The sequence below is a fragment of the Panthera tigris genome, chromosome B2 (genome assembly GCF_018350195.1).
Source record: "Panthera tigris isolate Pti1 chromosome B2, P.tigris_Pti1_mat1.1, whole genome shotgun sequence".
Classification (NCBI taxonomy): Eukaryota; Metazoa; Chordata; class Mammalia; order Carnivora; family Felidae; genus Panthera; species Panthera tigris.
In genome coordinates, this window is record NC_056664.1 from 118,796,306 (window position 1) to 118,808,586 (window position 12,281).

Sequence of the window (12,281 nt, forward strand, 5' to 3'; positions counted from 1 at the left end):
AGAGAGAGAGAGTCAGAGAGACTGCAGCCTTTTAGAAGGCTACTGGAATAGTAGCACATCCCCAATTTAGAATGTCTCCAATAGCAGAGATGTTGAAGGACTTCCTAAGGCAAATGCATTGGGAAAGAAACAGTAAGGCCTGCTTTGCAAAATATTTAGGGAGACTTGGAAATTAGATATGAAAAATGGAAGAGAGGGCTACTATTTTCAGGACTTGCAAAACTGAGTTGAATATGATGTAGTTATCTGAGATCTAACATTGCTAATAAAGTAATTGCAGTTTGAGGACGAAGGTGGTGGAATGGGGGAGCAAAGCTACCTATGTTTAGCTTTGGACGGGTTGTAGTTAAGATCCTGGGGAAGTGATATCCACTTTTGAGATGTGCCTCCCTTCAAGCACCCCCCGGGTACTTGAAAACGTGAACTGGAGTTCAAAGTAGAGTTCTGGCTGGAGCTGTGGGAGGAGATGAGGTCACTAACTTTAAGTATGGACTGTTACGGACTCCTGGGTTTAAGGGGAGCTGAGAAAGAAAAACTCTGAAAAGGAGTGATCAGAGAGTTAGGAAGTAAACCAGGAAAAGGTGAAGTAGAGAATGAAGGAAAACAGTTCAAAAAGAGGAAATGCTCTATGATATCACATGTTACAGAAAGTTCAAGTAAATTAAGAGCCAAAAGTTGTGCATTGGACTTGAGAATTAGGAAATGGTTGGTGAACAGGAAAAGGAATTTCAATCATTCAAGGAACTATCATGAAAAGAACTCATAAGGCCTGATGCATATTTCAAACTTCCTGTTTCCTTTGAGAGAACCCAGGGCTTTGGGAAGGAAGAAATGCAACAGAAAACCTGAGGCTAGGTGGCCTCCTTAGGTTATGCTTCTGCTTACTGATTGAACCAGGACAGAGGGTCAGCTGTCTGAATCCTCCTCCTGGGCTCTTTCCAATTCCTCATGTTTTAAAATATGTTATGAATGGACTCCTTTCGGGTCTTTTGAAAACCTATGAGACGTCACCCCTTTGTATTCAAATGAAAAAAGTACATAGGGTGTGGGTAACCCTGTGAAATTTAGAGGCACAGAGGGAAAATGAATTCCCAAAGCATTCCTGACATTTGGAGTGTCCCATCTGAATATCTACCTGCTACTGAGACAAATTCAGCCAGCGTCCTTGAACCCAGTAGGGCTCAAAAATTCTGCCTATTTAATTAGCAGTCATTTCACTTCTCAAGAGAATCTTTTACACTTGCAGGAGTTACTTATATGTGAAGACTTGTAATTGGATTTTTGAGAGCTAGTAATTTTGGGAATTTGGGTCTTATTGGAAAGATTTTAAAGGGCATTAGAAGTCCTTGAGTGGGAATTGTATCAGTGTATTTGTTGTGTCCTTATTAATATAATACCCCCTCTGCTAGGTAGGATAGGGAACTCTCCCCTGTTCTATCTCTAGCCTTTGGAAGAAAAATTGTAGTGAATGGAAGGGAATAATTACCTGTTCATTCAATAGACCATGAACCAAAAATAATTTTTAAAAAACCACCATGTGATTTTTTCTGGCTTCATGGAGAGCCAGAGAAGTAAAAGATACAAAAAGAAAAATCTAGCAAGACGAGGAATTTATTGGCAAATGAGAGGTACAAGTTGAGTTGTAAAAGTGTGTTTTTGATTGATAATAAAATGGAAAAACCACAGCTGTTCTAAGAAATCTATGCTAGATTAAAAGGCAGTTTAGGGCGCCTGAGTGGCTCAGTCAGTTAGAGTCTGACTCTTGATTTCAGCTCAGGTCATGATCTCACATTTCATGAGATTGAGCCCCACATTGGGCTCTGAGCTGATAGCAAGGAGCCTGTTTGGGATTTTCTCTCTCTCCCTCTTTCTCTCCCCCCACCCCCAAAAAAATAAATAAACGTAAAAAAAAAAGCAGCTTAAATTAATATCTAATAAATAAGAGTTTGTTTCATTATTCCTTATTTTTAAGCACCTCCATCCATATTCCTCTGCTGTTTGCTAAAACCATCCATGTTCCTCTGCTGTTTTCTAAAACCACACAAGTGCCTAGTGATATGCCAAGTACAGAACAGATTTTTCTGACTTTTAAACACAGATGTAATAGACATCCCATAGAAATCTTACATGAACAATTATAATATGATGATCTGTATGTTCAATCCTAATTTTGCCTCTAAATTTTGTTGATATGTCCCTCTGTCTGTGTCTCAGTCTACTGCAGCAGCCTCCTCATTGGTGTCTCTATATACGGTTTTACTCAACCTTATTATCCTCAAGGCCACCACTGACCATTGGAAGGAGGGATCTCCATCACTCAGGCTTCATGCTTTCCCCATGCCCCCAAATGTACCCTTAAAAATAAAAGTGGTTGAACTGAGCAGAGGTGGGATGTTGTATAGGTTGGAGGAAGGAATCAGAGAGGGGCATCTATGGAGAACCATCTGGGAAGCCATATTGTGATACATTCTTTATTTCAAAAAAAATTTTTTAATGTTTATTTATTTTTGAGAGAGAGAGAGAGCCTGAGCAAGAGAGGGGCAGAGAGAGAAGGAGACACAGAATCTGAAGCAGGCTCCAGGCTCTGAGCTGTCAGCACAGAGCCCAATGCGGGGCTGGAACTCAAGAACTGGGAGATCATGACCTGAGCTGAATGAAGTCAGATACTTAACAGACTGAGCCGAGCCACCCAGGCGCCCCATATTGTGATACATTCTTGAAGATTCACACAACACATTTGTAAATTAAAGGCTCTGAGATGTGGTTCAGCAAAGTAACAAGGATAACTTTCTTTCTTTGTTTTTTAAGCTTATTTTAAGCTTATTTGTTTTTAGAGAGAGAGAGCATGGGCAGAGATAGAGGGAGGGAGAGAGTCCCAGGCAGGCCCCATACCATCAGCGCAGAGTTGGATGTGGGGCTTCAATTCACAAACTGTGAGACCATGACTTGAGGTGAAATCAAGAGTCGGACGCTTAACTAACTGAGCTACCCACGCGCCCCAAGGATAACTTTCTTTAACTTAGTTTTTTCTGAATTTTTATTTAATAGATGTAAGGACCTTCAAAATACGCGTTACAGAAAACATTGCTCTCGGGGCGCCTGGGTGGCTCAGTCGGTTAAGCATCTGGCTTCGGCTCAGGTCATGATCTCGCGGTTCGTGAGTTCAAGCCCCGCGTCGGGCTCTGTGCTGACAGCTCAGAGCCTGGAGCCTGCTTCAGATTCTGTGTCTCCTTCTCTCTCTGACCCTCCCCCATTCATGCTCTGTCTTTCTCTGTCTCAAAAATAAATAAACATTAAGAAAACATTGCTCTCAAAATCAGGTCCAAACCCCTTCTCATGGTGCATTAATAGGGTGACTGGTCATATGTCCTAGTTTGCCTAGGACAGTCCCAGTTTATGCTTGTTGTCCCAGTCTCTTGTCTGCTGAGCACCCCATTTCATTCTCAAAAGTGTCCCCGTTAGATAATAAATTACATGGGTCACTTTATATATAAGGACCTACCTGATTTGGACCCTGCCCTTCCCTGCATTGAAATTTATGTTTTGGAATATGCCAGCTTAAAGAACTCCATATTTTTCTGCTCCCACCGCCCTCCTACCAGCGCTAACCACATACCAGGGTTTTTCTTATTTTTGTGCTTTGCTCAGGCAGTTCCCTTGTAAAAGAATTTTTTAAGTTTATTTTGTTTACTTTGAGAGAGAAAGAGAGAACATAAGTGAGGGAGGCCAGAGAGAGAGGGAGAGAGAATCTTGGGGCTCTATCTCATGAACCTTGAGATCAAGACCTGAGCCAAAATGAACAGTTGGATGCTTAACCGACTGAACCATCTAGGTGCTCTTTAGGCAGCTCCCTTTAACCGGAATATGCTCTCTCCTCCTCCTCATTTTTTAAGTAAATTCTTTAGAATAATTGCAGACTTGCAGAAGACTGGCAAAGACAGTAGAGTTCCTTCATATACCCCACCCAGATTCTCCTAATGTGAACTTAATGATGGTGCGTTTGTCAAAACTAAGAAATTAACACTGGTATAATAGTAGCAACTAAACTATTGATTTATCTCATTAATGTCCATTTTCTGTTCCCAATCCAGGATACTACGTTTTACTTACACAGTATGTTTCCTTTGTCTTCTCTGATCTGTGACAGTTTTCTGTCTTTCCTTTTTTGTTGTGATGTTGTCAAATTTTTTTAGAATGCGCCTCAGTTTAGGTTTGTCTGATGATTAGACTGGACTGTAGATTTTTGGAAGGAATACCATGGAGGTGGAGTGTTCTTTTCATATCTTGTCATGGAATACGTGGTATCAGCAGGATCTATTACTGGTGATGTTAATCTCGATCACTTGGTTAAGGTGATGTTTGTGAGGTTTCTCCAAAGTGAAGTTGGTATTTTTTCCATTTCCATATTATATACTCAGTAGAAGAGAATCACCAAGTCCAGTTCACAAGTAAGAGGAGGAGGATTGAATTTCACCTCCAGAGGGGAGAAATGTTAAAAATTTATGCACATATGTTGAAACTATGACAGTACTTAATAAATATTTGGAGAGAGTTTCTTTGAGGCTGTGCATATATCTAGCTTTCCCTTAAAGTTTTGCCTACTGGTTTTTGCATTCATCAGTATATTTTGCCTACAACAGCTTTTACTGTTGTGTTCTAAAGGTGATTCTCTATTTCTTCTGTAAGGAATATTTATCACTTCTCCCAAATTTATTTTTTTTTCAAGAATTTATTTATATTGGGGAACCTGGGTGGCTCAGTTGGTTGAGCTTTGGACTTTGGCTCGGCTCATGATCTTACAGTTCATGGGCTCGAGCCCTGCGTCAGGCTCTAAGCTGACAGCTTAGAGCCTGGAGCCTGCTTCAGATTCTGTGTCTCCCTCTCTCTGCCCCTCCCTTGCTCGAGCTCTTTGTCTCTGCCTCTCTCTCTCAAAAATAAACATGAAAAATAATTTTTGTATCAATATGGATTTATATATATTTATTTTACTTTTTATGTTATAATTAAGTTACTTTCACCATTGGGGATATTTTTAGGTTAGTTCCTATGTCATTTTTTTTTTTTTTTTTCCTAGCACTTCTTTACTTGTTACAACAAGTTGCTCCAAGCTCAGTCATTTTACTATGGAGCTATTGTCCCTTTCATCAGAAAATTATATTTAGAGACCAAGGTCTGGATGCTCGCCTTCTCATTGTACTGGGGTGTCATTACTTTTATGCCCTCTCAATGGACAGAGCTAGGAAATCTATGCATATTAACTCATGCATACCCATGTATCCATAATTTTATCTGGTTCTATCTATCTATCTATCTATCTATCATCTATCTATCTATCAACATAAGTTCACATAGGTATTTCCAATTCTAATCTGACATCACAGCGTTATTTTTACCTTTCCCTGCTTCCCTAATTGTTAGCATATTTCTCTAACAGTGAGGAATCTGGCTCTCCTTATCTATAACTCAAGTACTTACTTGTGCAATGTAGCTTCAGAATTCTTGTTGTTTTAATTTATTTTAATGTTTAATTTTGAAGCAGAGAGAGAGAGACAGAGTGTGAGCGGGGGGACTGGCAGAGAGAGAGGGAGACACAGAATCTGAAGCAGGCTCCAGGCTCTGAGCTGCTCTGAGCTGTCAGCACAGAGCCTGAAGCAGGGCTCAAATTCACAAACTGTGAGATCATGACCTGAGCCGAAGTCAGATGTTTAACCAACAGAGCTACCCAGGTGCCCCACTTCAGAATTCCTAATTCACAGTTCTGTGAATTAAAAACTGGAGGACAGTGTTTATGGGCAATTCTTTTTGTCATTAGCCTTACAGTATGGAGTCAAAACAGTGTTTTCCCAAAATTACCAAGATCAGTTCTTTTTCCTCACTCCCTTCATTGAAGTTGTTATATTTGTGTTGCAGTTAGATTCATTTGTCACACATCTGCATTCCACCTGGGAGTCACCAAATTTTTTTTATTTATTTATTTATTTATTTATTTATATTTTTTAGAGAGAGAGCATGAGCGGGGAAGAAGAGCAGAAGGAGGAGAAGGAGGGAGGGAGGGAGGGAGAGAGAGAGAGAGAGAGAGAATACTGATCCCATGAGCTTGATCCCATGACCCTGGGGTCATTACCTGAGCTGAAATCTAGTTGGACATTCAACCAACTGAGCCAACAAGGCACCCCAATTTTTTTTATTTTAAATTTGAGTGAAGTGTACACTTTGTGGTACATAGTTCTATGGATTTTTGAAAAAAAAATTTTAATGTTTATTTTTGAGAGACAGAGACAGAATGCGAGTGGGTTAGGGGCAGAGAGAGAGGGAGACACAGAATCCGAAGCAGGCTCCAGGCTCTGGACTCTCAGCACAGAGCCTGATGCGGAGCTCAAACTCACAAGCCATGAGATCGTGACCTGAGCCGAAGTCGGGAGCTCAACCGACTGAGCCACCCAGGTGCCCCAGTTCTATGGATTTTTGACAAATGTATGGAGTGACCCCAGGACCATGCAGAACAGTTTTATCTCCCTAAAAATTCCCTTTTGCTGTAACTTTTAGTCAGTTTCTCCCCAGCCTTTGTCAACCACTTATGTTTTCTGTCCCTATAGTTTTGCCTTTTCCAAAACAGAAATTGATACAATATGAGGTCTTTTGGACCTGACTTATTTCATTTAGCAGCTTTTTTTTTTTTTTTTTTTTTTTTTTTTTCCCCAGAAAGGCAGACTGCTGCAGGTAGCACTTCATTTGCATGTGTCTGGAGTCTTGGAACCTAGACTACCCTGCTTTCTCCCTACAAAAGGACCCTGAGAGCTTATTTGGAGACTCCAGCAGGGGAGCTCAGCTACCTGTACCTTGACCAAGACCGGCCTCGCTCTGTTCAGGAGGATCTGACTCTTCAACTGAGTCCGCTGCTTCCAAAGGGACCCACATGCAGCGGTGAGGGAGGAAGGGAACATGCACCAATCCAGCCAGATCAGCCGAACCAATGCTGGTGATCAACGGGGTGACAGATGTCGCACAACCTACCAGCATTCTTTCAAATACATCCACGTTGTTATAAAAATCAATAGTTTGTTCTTTTCTAAGGCTGAGCGGTATTCCATTGTTTGCATGTAACGCTGTTTATTCATTCACTTCCTGGTTGTTTCTAAGTTAGCAATTATTTATTTATTTAAAAAAAAAATTTTTTTTAATGTTTATTTATATTTGAGACAGACAGAGACAGAGCATGAACAGGGGAGGGGCAGAGAGAGGGGGAGACACAGAATCTGAAACAGGCTCCGGGCTCTGAGCCATCAGCACAGAGCCCGACGCAGGGCTCGAACTCACAGACCGTGAGATCATGACCTGAGCCGAAGTCGGACGCTCAACCGACTGAGCCACCCAGGCGCCCCTAAGTTAGCAATTATTAATAAAGCTTCTATAAATATCAGCAGACAGGTAAATTCAATTTACCCAAGTGAATTTACCCAATTCACTTGGGTAAATATCTGGAAGTAGGATTGTTGGGTTGTTTATGTTTAATTTTGTAAGAAACTGCCAAATTGTTTTCCAAAGTTGTTTTGCCATTTCCAAATTGTTTTCTATTCCCACCAGCAACGAATGAGGATTTTTGTAGCTCTAAATCCTTGTCACCATTTGATATTGTTACATTTTCCTTTTATTTCTTTTTAAGTTTCAAATTTAATTTTAATTTGCATTCTATTAGGTATGTAGTGGCATCTTGTGGTTTTATTTTTGTTACTTTTTTTTTAATGTTTAATTATTTTTCGAGAGAGAATGAGAGACAGAATGCAAGTGGGGGAGGGGCAGAGAGAGAGGGAGACACAGTATCCGAAACAGGTTCCAGGCTCTGAGCTGTCATAACAGAGTCCGATGCGGGGATCAAACCCACGAACCACAAGATCACGACCTGAGCAGAAGTCAGATGCTTAACTGACTGAGCCACCCAGGCACCCCTTGTTTTAATTTCGTGTCCATAATGATATTGAATGTTCTTTTTAGAAGCATATTTGAAATCCGTATTTATTTTTTAGTGAGGTGTCTGTTCAGATCTTTTGCCTATTATTTTTATTGTTCAGTTGTCTTCCTATCATTGAGTTTGAAAAGTTCTTCATATATTTTGGTGCTTTATCAAATATGGCATTTGCAAATATTTCCTCCCATTTTACAGATTGTCTTTTTGTTTTCCTTACAGTGTCGTTCACAGAGCAAAACTTTTTAATTTTGATAAAGTCCGATTTGCCTCATTTTTCTTTTATGGATCAGGCTTTTAGTGTTGAATCTTTCATCACCAAACCCAGAATTACGTAGATTTTTCTCTTATATTTTTTTCTCTTTTTAAAAAAAATATTTATTTATTTTTGGGAGATTGCAAGCAAGGGAGGGGCAGAGAGAGGAGTACAGAGGATCCCAAGTGGGCTTTGCACTGACAGGCTCACAGCAGCGAGCTGGACATAAGGTTGGAACTCACCAACTGGGAGATCATGACCCGCATCGGACACTTAACTGAGCCACCCAGGTGCCTCTCTTATATTTTCTTCTTAAAGTTGTATGGTTTTACATTTTACTATAACCCATATTGAATTAACTTTTGTATAATATATGAGGGACATATCAAGGTTCTTTTTTGTTTACTTTTTTTTTTTTTTTTGCCTATGGATATGTAATTATTCTAGAACCATTTGTACAGAAGACTATCCTTTCTCCATTGAATTGCCTTTGCACTTTTGTCAAAAATCAGTTGCCTGCATTTATATGGATCTATTTCTGTTCCGTTCTGTTTCGTTGATCGATGTGTCTACTGTCTCACCAACATCATGCTGTTTTAGTCACTGAAGCTCTGGAATAAGTTTTGAAATTGGGTAACATGGAGCTCTGGTTTATTATTTTTTTTACCCAGTGTTGTTTGGCCATTTCAGTTCCTTGGACTTTCTGCACAAATTTTAGAAGCACCTCATCAATATTTACAAAATCTTGCTGGAATTTTGGTGGGGATTGCTTTGAATTGACAGAATGCATTTAGAAGAATTGACAATATTGAGACTTTCAACTCATGAACATAGTATATCTCTTCATTTATTTGTATTTTATTTTATTTTGTATCAGTGTTTTATAATTTTCAGTATAAAGATCCTACACATGTTTTGCGGGTCAAACATTCATTTATTTTGGTGCTATAATGAACATATTTTTTTTAAATTTCAAATTCCACCTGATCTTAACTGATATGTAGAGGTTATTCACATTTAAAGTTATTATTTGAGCTAAAACCTATCAGCTTTCCAAGCATTGTCTGTTCCATTTGTTGTTTCTTCTCCTTTTTCTCTCTTCCCTCGGTTTAATTAAGAATTTTTAAATAATTCTATTTTATCTCCTCTATTGACATTTTTCTAAAAGAAGTATACATACTTCTTTTAGAATTGATTTATACCTCTTTTAAAAATTAATCTGAATTTACTTTCAAGTAATGTATTTCTGAAGACATTGTAGCAGTGCATTACCAGGTCTTTTTTCTTTTTTCTTTTTTTTCCCATTTCTTTTGCTGTTGTTGCCATGCATTTCACTTTTACGTAGTCTATAAAAACATAATATATTTTTCTACTTTTGATATAGTCATCCATCTTTTAGAGCAATTTAACACGAGAGAAAAAAATGACTTCATTTTGGTAAATTATATTTCTGCATCTCTTTATTTCTTTGCATAGATCCCAGTTTATAGCCTATATTATATTCTTTTTACCTGAATGATTTTTGTTTTCATCTTGGAGTGAAAAAGACAAGGAAAGCAGAAAACTTAAACAATGATTTATATTTATGACACATGTAGAGGAGGGGGAAAAAGCTTTTCCTCTACTCTCTTAAATTCAATAACTGGGGCTTGTGGATTAAGCCAATAAAAGACAGATTCACAGGGCAAAAAGGTTGATTTTGCATGCATATAGGAGCCTACAAAGGAAGTGGCTAGCTTGTCAAATGGATAGAGCTGAAGGCTTATATACCTGACTTGGCAGGGGAAAGGTAGGGAAGAGAAAAGACTTATGAGGAAAAAAAAAATAGGTTTAGTTAGGAAAAACAAATAGATTTTTGGGACAATAGACTGGAGATGAGAAAGCTTGTGGTGATGTTTATCTATACAGTTCTGAGCAGGTGTAAAACTCCCTTAGAGAAAGGATTTGGAGTAGGTTATATTCATGTTCTCCTGTCTGAGAGTATAACTGCTCTGAAGGGAAATTTTATAGCAGCCTAATTTCTTAGAATGTGTTGCTTTTAGTCAGATAAGAGAAGCTTTGGAAAGGCCACCTCCCTCCCTTTTTTTTTTTTTTTTTCATTTGTTGAATCTCAAATACCTTCAGCTGAAAATCCCCTTCATGTCAAAGTGGTATATTTTGTAGTGGGCATATTCTGATCCCCTTGACACAAAAATTCATAATTTCTTCATTAGAATCATCAACAAAGTGAAAGAATGACAAATGAAGAGAAAGTATTTACAGGTTCTAATACAAATGGTTTACATCCTGTTATCATTTGTAAGAAAGACAAATCTCATGTGGTAGAGGCTACTGATACCCCAACTAGATTCCTCTTCAAGGCCACTGTAGGCTACTGATACCCCAACTAGATTCCTCTTCAAGGCCACTGTCACCAAACCACAGCTGCCATATGGGCTAAGAACAAATCACACCGGCCTTCTCTGCAGAATTGCCTGTGGCTCAAGGGTGTTGCAGGATTTTTGTTTACCACAATACCTGGGATTTGTTGTCTCGCCTCTTTGAAGAATGGAGAGGTGGCCACAAAATGAGCATAGGCAAAAGTTTATTAGAGTATAAGATCAGAAAGGAAAAATAGTAGGAAAGCTCTCTTTACAGAGAAGGGACATTTGAAAGTGAATGGCCAAAGGCTATACGCAAGGGTCTTTGTTTTATAAGGTTCTGGCGAGCCCTCCCCCATCCCTTCCCCCAGTTTCTTCTCAGGTTCTGCCCTTATTGGCTTGATAGCTCTGGGTGCTGGGTTGTCCATTCCTGATGGGCTCTTTTCCATTGCACGAGGGGGGTCTATGGCTGTACTTAGGTCTTTTGTCAAATTCCTGAAGAGAAACCTGAGGGGGCAAAGGTGGGGTCTGTTACATTCTTAAGAGGAACCTCATGCCTGAGGGGCATTGCTGTGGTCAGACACTCCCAGCATTGTTCCCAAATAGGTGTTTTTCCCCACCCAGGGACCTCAGGCTCTAATCTTTCTCTGTCTGCTGAATCGTATTTTCTCCTATCATAAGGGAGCTGTCCCACTCAGGAGCAACATTCCCTGACTCAAGGACTCTGTCGGTGATTGATTGACATCAACTCCTGGGCTTGTGGTGGAACCAATTCTGTGGTTCTGTGGTGTGGTGTGGCTTGTGTTCCCGATCTTCCATTTGGGATGGACTGAAGCTCTCTGCAGAAGAGACCACATTCCCAGCTTGCCCTTTGCTCATCCAACTTTCCTAAGTCCCTCTCTCCTGTGAGTATTCTCCCTAACTTGTCTTGTTCCTCACTTCAGTTTCTACACTGAGAGAAACAGCCTAAGACATCGCACTAGAAAAATTAACAAAAGTTCAGAACGGACAATTCACAGAAGTGTCTTAATCCGTTTCCTAAAAAATAGAGCCTAAGGCCAAATTTTACATACTAAAGCTTTTTTTTTTTTAATTGAAATATATTTGACATGTAACAGAGTAAGTTTAAGATGTACAACCTGTTGTTTTGATACATTTATATATTGCCATATATTGCCATTGTATTGTTAGCCAACACCTAGATTATGTCACATAATTGCCATTTCATTTTGTGGTGCCAATAATTAAGATCTTGTGTCTTAGCAATATTGAAATAAATTTCTAAGCCCAACATTAAGCCATTCCTACCCGGGATGCATGTGAGCAAACCAAAGCTTAGATTAACTTTTGTGTCCTTGTATATGCTCTGCTTGACCAGAGAAGCAGCATTTCCAGTCAGCCAATCCCCAAATGCCCATCCAACTGTGGGCCTCTTCACTCCAAACAAGGTTGGCTATGTGGCCCCAGTCAATCGGATATTTTTTTTCTCTTCATTGTTCTTTACTCTTCATCCTATAAAAGTTTTCTGCCTTCCACCCCATTTTGCAGCTCTCTGAAAGGAGACTGTCCACTACATGAAGTGTTTCTTTTTAATTTTTATTTTTTATTTGAGAGTGTGTGAGAAGGGAAGGGGCAGAGAAAGAGAGGTGGGGGGGGAGAGGGAGAATCTTAAGCAGGCTCCATGCTTAACACGGAGCCGGAT

At 39.5% G+C, this 12,281-nt stretch overlaps 1 protein-coding gene across 3 annotated transcripts in view; it reads left to right on the top strand.

Moving 5' to 3' along the window:
- The window catches only part of LOC102949781 (trace amine-associated receptor 8), a 45,885-nt gene that overhangs the window by 545 nt on the left and 33,059 nt on the right, over nucleotides 1-12,281 (top strand). Inside the window, exon 2 of one of the 3 annotated variants that reach the window (XR_006217872.1) lies at nucleotides 6,703-7,037. The exons of the other annotated variants lie outside the window; for them this stretch is intronic. The gene's annotated coding sequence lies outside the window, so the exon portion shown is untranslated. Of the gene's footprint in view, nucleotides 1-6,702; nucleotides 7,038-12,281 lie in introns of those variants that run through there. 3 annotated transcript variants of the gene reach the window in all.